The sequence below is a fragment of the Wyeomyia smithii genome, chromosome 3, assembly GCF_029784165.1.
Source record: "Wyeomyia smithii strain HCP4-BCI-WySm-NY-G18 chromosome 3, ASM2978416v1, whole genome shotgun sequence".
Lineage (NCBI taxonomy): Eukaryota > Metazoa > Arthropoda > Insecta > Diptera > Culicidae > Wyeomyia > Wyeomyia smithii.
The window spans coordinates 215,376,472-215,385,230 of NC_073696.1; the positions used below are offsets into that span (position 1 = coordinate 215,376,472).

Sequence of the window (8,759 nt, forward strand, 5' to 3'; positions counted from 1 at the left end):
CAGAAGTCTGATAGGCTTATCGATGCGCATGATGTCGACTTGCTGTCATTTGTTGTTTGCTTACGACGCACAATGAAACAATACCGCGTAGTGAAGAACTTTCGCGGTATGCAGGTCAAGAGTTCGTGTTTTCCGATGAGGAACAGGCAAAGCACAATGTCCAAAATGATTGGCCACATCGGCAACATCCTGCGGATCCAGAGCACCGCGTCGGCGATGGTTATCCGGGCCGTATTAAAGTGAGGGGAGTTCCTCTGTTTTTTTTTTATCGAGAAAAGCGTGAAAATCAACACCGCGTACTCTAAGACCGAGGCCGAGGTTTTGAAGAAGATTGTGGTCCTGGTACATCGGGGCCTCTACGAGAAGGATTATTACGTCTTCAAATTAGATGGTGCACCGGCCCACACGGCGAATATTGTCCAAGCGTGGCATACTAAAGTGATCGAAATTAATTTTACCCAATGAAATTTTTTAGTGCCGCAGTATCTTCAGTAAAGTTGTTCCATTGATTGATTATTCTACATGTTATTGAAGTTGAAATTTTATGGTTGCTTCACTGAACAGTGAGAAACGAGTTCCACCGTTTTCATTTAAGAATATAAAAACCCACTTAGATCGGCAAAGTTGTTGCATTATTTGAAAGAAGCAACTTTGTTAAAGACATCATACTTCTATCTTCTATATTCAAATGGACTTTGGTTGAGTTTTCTACAGTACCCCTTAGAATCAATCGTTTTTAATTTACCTTTTTATAGTGATTATCTATGCTATAACAAAACAAACAATTTTTTGGAAGAAACTATATTTTAATCTCACATAATTCTTTATATATTGATCATTTTCACTAAAATAATGAAATAATTCACACTGATTGCTTTTTATTCAAAAACTAATTGTGGGGCCATAGTGTCTTCAGCAAAGTTGTTTCATTGATTACTCTTCATTTTATAGAAGTTGGAATTTTGTGATTAATGTTCCTAAGAGTGAGAAACGAATTTCATTTCTTTATTTTTGCATATAAAAGTCCACTTTGTTCAGTAAAGTTGCCGCATATTATGAAGGTGAAAAAATTGTCGAATTTCAATAAACTGTTGGGAAGTTTTCTTTAGCATGCTCTCAAATTTATTTTTTTTTCAATATAACTTTTCATTGTGATTTTCTAAATTTTTTCAATGTTCTACAATGTTGTTTACTATAATGAAACATCCAAGTTTGTTGAGGAAAGTTAATTTTTATCTCTCACATTTCTTGAGTTTTAGAAGATTTAAAAAAAATATGAACTAATTTACTTACAGACATCTACACTGAAAGAATACAATAGACAACAAGAGACAAATGCGTATACATGGATTGAATTATGTTTTACTCATACTTTTATACAGAAATGGTTTTGTCTGCAGATATTTGCAGATTTTTCAGAGAATAATCAATTCATCAACCTTGCTGAAGGCACTACGACTTCCAAATCAATATCTAAATAAGGGTCAAAATAATTTCGACCACGTTTTTGCAGCTTTGAAAACGTGGTGTCGGAAGAATTTGACAGATTTTCTCTGTGACCTCTCAGCTTCTTGGACCTTAAACTCTTAGACTTTTATGTTTGGTTGTACATGCTAACATAAAATAAGCACAATGGACCAATTTAAGAATCTCATTTGTTCAATCTGTGACAAAATGCCGATGTGTGACGCGTGCGATTCTTTTGAAAAATCTATCAAGCTCGTCATATAGCACAGCTCCATGCTAAACTTGCCTCAATAAGAATTAACCCAAAAAAAAGTTATAAAAGTGTATTCGAACTATTTGAATACCCTGTATACCTGTTGTGCTAAAAAGGTCTAAATTTGTGCAAAATAATCTTCATTTGCGGTAAGTGCAACTTTTCTCATTTCATTCAAGGAAAACGACGACTAAAGCGCATCGAGAGTTAAATCATGTTTATGGAAATGCTGCTATGGGTAATGAGTTCCATCGCTTTCGTTTTTTCGCCTGTGAAGAACTGTTCCAGCGGCAAAAAAATGGTTATATTCGTGACAACGTGACGGGTGATATAAAATAAATTTATTTTAGCAACCAAAAAAAAGATATAGGGACGGGCCGGCCATGCTGCTACGTCGTCGGCTTGGCTGAATGTACCATCTCCGAAGGTTATGCTGTGTATTTGGTAGAACCAGGTTGGTTGTTGGAACCGATTGAAACTATCACTGGGGAACGGCTTCAACTTCAATTGATGTGATAGAGCCCAGCACTGTGTGTAAAATGGCCAACACTCGTGCATTGATACGGAAAAGTGATTCTGCTGCATGACAACGCTCGGCCTTATACAGCTTAATAGAATTGCTTAAATGGGAAGTCCTACTTCCGCCATATTCCTCAAATATTGTGCTGTCCGATAATCACTTATTGTGCTTTTAAACATCATCGCGAATAACGTTTCAAGATAAATATAGGGCAAGGAACGGCTAAAGCAGTGGCGCTTATTTGAATCAGTCGAAATAAACGGGCCTCAATAACCTGAATTTTGATCAATGTCGACAATTTTAATGATGAGAACGAAAACTCTGATTAACTAGCTGTCTTACGAATACATGAAAATCCGTTCAACACAGAAAAATCTTTGAAAAAACATCAAATAAAAAAAGTTGCAGCTATTCAGGCGCTATTTGGGTTCTGAAGAAAATCCCCTGCAAAACAGATGAAAACTGCTTAAAAGGTTCGGAGTCATTGGAATAGTGTCCCACGATAGGGAACTTCAATTGATTAATGTTAAAGTTTGCTAAATCGGTGTTAGAATCTGAAAATAAATGCTGACAGAGAAAAGGATAGAGAACAAATTAATATAGGTAATTATGTTTGTATTTCACCTTACAGATTTCAAGTATTTCGTCTCTATACACAGGCGGCTCCTAAAGCTGCTTAGAATATGTTTCCTACCCTATTTTGGATTTTTTAGAAATATAATTCATTGGAACTATCTAGGTCCTAATATTTTTTTATTATAGCTTAGATAACTGTTCCTATAGATTAGATTTCTAAAAAAAAACTTGAATACATTTATTTCAGAACGTTATTGTAGTTTTGAAACAAAATTGCGCAATCAAGGGTTTTTTTTCGATAAATTAGAAGGTAAATAAAACCTTTCGGTTAAGAGTCAAGAATGGAGAAATGAAACACAAATTTTTCTACAAAGTTGACTATTTGAGCGTTTTTTCCAATTTCAACATTATTAAGAATAGATATTTTTATTTCAATTATGTAAAAATTTCAGGATAGAGAAACGGAATGCAAATTTTTGTCGCAAACAATTCTTTTATTTTTTTCAGCTTTTGTAAGAATGATCTTATTATAATGATGCAATGTGTTATTTTAATATGCTCTAATAGTTAGTTTAAAGTTAAAGAGCCCTTGGCGACTAACTTTCCACATTTATCCGATTTTAAATAATTCAACATTAAGTTAGACACCAAATTTGATTTTCTATCATAGTATTCAATTTTGCGCGAATTTCGCTGAATAGCTTGCAAATTTTGGTTAATAAAGCACCTAAGGCGTCGTACACAAATTACGTAACGCTTAAAATCTAGATTTCAGACCCCCTCCCCTCCTATGTAACGATAAGTATCGTTCGACATGACTCCCTCCCCTAAAATTACGTAACGCTGAGCAGCGCGACCCCCCTACAAAATTTTCAATTTCGAGCAAACATCACAATTACGTACTGTCTCTACTACCCCCCTCCCCCCTACGTAACAATAAGTAACGATGATTCAAACCCCCTCCCCCCTTCATGCTTTACGTAATTTGTGTACGACGCCTAAGTGCTTTCTGCTAACAAATATATGTTTTTTGCCTTTCTCCTAGATGTATAGCAATCACTTGCAAAACCGTGTGTGTGTGTATGTGCAGATTTTTATTCTCACTCACTTTTCTCAGAGATGGCTGCACCGATTTTCATGAAATTAATTGCAAATGAATGGTCTTGTTGCCACATAAGACCCAATTGAATTTCATTGTAATCGGATTTTTAGTTTAGAGGTTATGTTTAAAAATGTGAAAATCATGAAAAATCAATATCTCAGAAACTACACAACCGATTTGAACAAAATTAGTCTCAAAAGAACGGGCTACCTAGAAAACCTTATAGTTTTGAATTTGTGGTTCAAAAGTTATGACAAGAAACGTGCTCTGAAGACTGTTTAATCTCACTCATGTTTCTCAGAGATGGCTGTACCGATTTTCATAAAATCAGTGTCAAATGGAAGGTCCAATTGCCCCATAAGACCCTATTGATTTGTTTTGCAGTCGGACTATTACTTTGCCTGATATGTTTAAAAATGTGAAATCCAGCTATGCAAAGGAACATATTCCGAAGACTACTTGGACTCACTCACTTTTCTCAGAGATGGCCGACCTGATTTCCACAAAATTAGTGTCAAATGAATGGTCTAGCTGCCTCAGAAGACCCTATTGAATTTTTCTGTAATCGAACTGTAACTTCATTTGTAATGTGCCGACTTGTGAAAATCACGAAACTTCATTATCTCAGAAACTACACAACCGATTTGGTTATTATTATCAGATGAGCGGGCTAGTTAGGGGTTAACTGATGAATTCTGATTAAACACGTGGTTTCAAAGTTTGGCTGCCCTACACGTTCCCATTTCATTTGATTATAATCGAACTTAAGCAACCGTTATGTATTAAATTGTTAATAAAACAACGAAAGTCTATTATCTTAAAGATTACATGACTTATTCGAACATAACCAGTGTCATACGAACGAGTCATCTCTCAAAATTACAAATAACAAACTTCATAACAACTTTATATGTGGCTCAAAAGTTATGGAAAGAAGAGAAATTCAAAGACTATTTAAAACTATACCTGCTTTGATCGATATATGTGGCCTCAACATAATTTAAATGTGGTGTCGTACTATTTGAACGTTCCAAGTTCATTGATTCCTTGCGGTTTGCTTGAAGTCTGCAAATGCACGACGAATCGGCCATAGGATATGATCAAAGTCATATGGGGTGGTATTCTGACATTATCTGCAGACTTTCTGGCATCAATCTGACACCGGAAATACCCATATTGGGAGGTATTTTTGGTTGTTTTCCAGAAACTAAAAGTGGTCGTCTTCAAATTCAAAATAGTGTCCAGGGTCAATGTTTGGTTTCTATGCATCATCACGTTTACGGAAATATCCATATTGAGTATTATTCGGTCATTTCCGACTGTTGCCTATAAATTGCTTTTTAGCAATTCAAAATGGTGCCTGAGGTCAATTGTTAGCTCCTTGCATCATTCTGGTTCCAGAGATACTCATATTGGATAGTATTTGTTTATTTTAGGCTGTTTTTCACAAACCGGTAGTCGCCATCTTGGATTTCAAAATGGTATTTAGGATACTGGTTAAAGAAAAACTCATATTGGGTGTTATTTGGTCACTTTGGACTGTTTTTCAGAAGCCGAAAGTCGTCATTTTGGACTTTAAAATTGCCTGTGAAATCAATTTCTGTCATCTGGGCGTAATTCTGGTTCCGAAAACATTCATATTGAATGGTATTTGGTCATTTCCGGCTGTTTGCCAGACACCGGAAGTCACCATCTTAAAATTCAAGATTGTGTCTGTGATCAATTTTTAGCTTCTGTGCAACTTTCTGGTTCCAGAAATACTAATATTTAATGGGAATCGTCCATTTCAGGCTGTTTTCCAGAAACCAGAAGTTGCCATCTTACAATTCAAAACGTTGTCTGAAGTCGATTTGTGGCTCCAGTGCATCATTACGGTTCCGGAAATACCCATATTGGGTGGTGTTTGGTCATTTGCCGCTGTTTTTCCGACACCGGAAGTCGCCATTTTGGATTTCATAATGGCATTTGGGGACAATTTCTGGATTTTGCACGGCATACTGGTTAAAGAAAAACTCATATTGGGTGGTATTTGGTCATTTTCTGCTATTTTCAGAAACCGGAAGTCGCCATCTTAGAATTTAAAATGCTATCTGTGGTCGATTTTAGCTCCTGTGTATTATTATAGATCCGGATATTATTAAATTGGGTGGAAATCGCCCATTTTCGGCTGTTTTCCAGAAACCGCAAGTTGCCATCTTACAATCCAAAATGTTGTCTGAGGTCGATTATGGAACATATTTGTTACCACTAAAAACTTTCACCTGCCAATATGGTTCCATTTAGTTGATTAGTTCGCGAGATGTGCAAAAAATTTGTGAAGAAACATGTGCTTCCAGAAGAGTGAGGGGCGTCAAACCATTATGAACATATTTGTTACCACTAAAAACATTTACCTGCCAAATTTTGTTCCATTTGGTTGATTAGTTCTCGAGATGTGCACAAATTTGTTTTTCATCCAACTATTATGGACATATTAGTTACCCCTTAAAACATCCACATGCCAAGCTCGGTTTCATTTGCTTGGTTTGTTCTTGAGTTGTGCAGAAATTTATGTTTCATTTGTATGGGACCCCTCCCTTCCAGAAGAGGGAGGGGCCTCAAACTATCATAGGAACCTTTATCGGCACCAAAAACCCCTACATACAAATTTTCACGTCGATCGGTTCGGTAGTTTTCGGGCCTATATGGATCAGACAGACAGACAGACTTGACTGCATTTTTATATGGAAAGATTACAACATCAATATTTTAGAACCTAAAGAGTGAATATTCATTTATTGGATTGAAGCGTTCATGTAAATCTATTTTTAAAAATAAAAAATTGAATGAGAAAGGCTGGGTCTGACCGCTAGGTGGATTAATTTTGGTTTCTTTGAGTGCAAACAATTTTTACATAGATTATTAGTTACCTACAACTCATTCTTAAACTCTTTTGATGCGGATTTTGTAAATTACGCGGAGTTATCCGAATGTCGTTGACTTCATTTGTTTTTTTTTCCTGATTGACATCGCGATTTGTACATAGAAATTATTTGTCAAGGTTTGTCTTCAATAAAATCTCGGAAACAAATGCATTTAGAAAGTTTATCATTATTAGATTGGAAAATACCGATGGATATCCATGGAATACAATTATGTTGAAAAAGGGTTCAAATTTGAGAAAAATGTTTGACATAGTTTCGTTCTGAATCTTTCTCCCAAAATTTTTGATATATCTTCCATATTCCACCAACAATAAAACTAAAGATCTACAACTCTGCAACTACAACTCGCGTTATCAGTTATCTACAACTCATTCTTGGACACTGTTAGCTGTAAAGCAACTGTTGCCAAATGAAAAATAATACTTTTGTTGGATGATGTATTCAGGAAAAACTATTACATTACAAAATGTTTACCGGCCTAGAGTGTTTGTATTGGTGAAGGGTCTGACTTATCTGCTGCACTCTCTTCCATGTTGTGCGCAAATAGGACCCATACTTGCTGCTCTCTTTAAATTTATGTATTATTTTGTTTGAATCAATGAAGAATTAGATTTCCGTTCATCCCGTAAGCCGTGAATAAACAAATGAGCTCAACGCAAATAAGACAGAAATAAATCAAGGCTCACGATTGATTCTGTCAAAAGGCGGTGAAAGAAAAGATCAATGGATCTTTTACTTGGAGGTCTGATTCTGCAATTCCGTGTGATGATCTAAATTTTGTTACAATTTACTTATTCCATATTTGCCATGGATTAACCTGATCCAGCTGCTCTTATTATTAGGTTGGGAAGTCAGTACGGACAATTTGTTGTTGGTTTCAAACTATTCTTTCTATTTGCTCGTTTGTCGCATCGAAATAATGGTCTATTGGGAAAAACGTTTATTAAAGAGCAGCATTAAGCCAAAAAAGACGAACAGGAAGGACGACGAGATTTTCGATCAGAAGCTTTCATAATCACAACTGAGAATCCTGAACGCTTTAGAAATGAAGCTTACTTTTGAATTTACCCAGCATTGAAAATGATATTTAATGTTACCTTATTCGAGCGTCCTAGCAAATCGAAATAAAAATTCGTCAGCCTTCAAGAAAGTATTCAACCAGTTCATTTCTAATAATTATTGGCCATTTTCACCTCACATGATCCAACATATTCAACCTTTCAACGCTTGTAATTCGCATACTATGCAACTTTTGAGTTCTTACCTTGTGTTAAAATAAATTCACTGCCTGAATGCTATATAATTTGCACTACGATATACACTTGATATGAAAGTTGAGAAGATATGATTCTTCTATTTTAATTTTCGAGCTTTATTTTCTTCTTGATAAGAGTGCACTTGTTTCTGCAGCTGCGGCGCTGCTTTCTGCTACAAGCTGGCACACAATACACTTGATAATGACAGATCGACCCGGAAGTAGCTTCATTTGAACCCGTTCCGTGGTTGTCACTGCCTAACTTTTTTTGTTCACTTTCTCTTCACTTATTTTATAAATAGCGACGGTTTTGATTCTGTACCGACGGTATTCGTTCGCACTTACAGCAGATGTCACTCGTCCTGCAGATTACCTATCGGCGAAACCACGTGTCCAGGTAAGCGAAGAACCGAGCGCCAAACCTTACGACCGACCGATGTTTTGGCTTCAATATATCAGAGCGAAGTTGAACACACTAATCGGAGTACGTACGAAAGTGATAAAAGATAGAGCAGCGGAGAGTGTTCTCCTCTGCGTTCCCAGCGAATCGAACCAATTCCCGGCGTAATTCACTAAGACGACGACAGCGGCAGTCACAACGACGACAACGACGCCGACGACGGCAAGTTCATTCCCGGCAAAGTCGGAAAGAAATATGAGAA

General features: G+C 36.3%; 1 protein-coding gene across 1 annotated transcript in view; it reads right to left on the bottom strand.

Annotated features, from left to right (window-relative positions):
- Window positions 1–8,518, bottom strand: part of LOC129726950 (dendritic arbor reduction protein 1) — a 290,751-nt gene extending 282,233 nt beyond the window's left edge. Inside the window, exon 1 of the mRNA XM_055684261.1 lies at window positions 8,107–8,518. The gene's annotated coding sequence lies outside the window, so the exon portion shown is untranslated. The remainder of the gene's footprint in view (window positions 1–8,106) is intronic.
- Window positions 8,519–8,759: the final 241 nt, after the last annotated feature.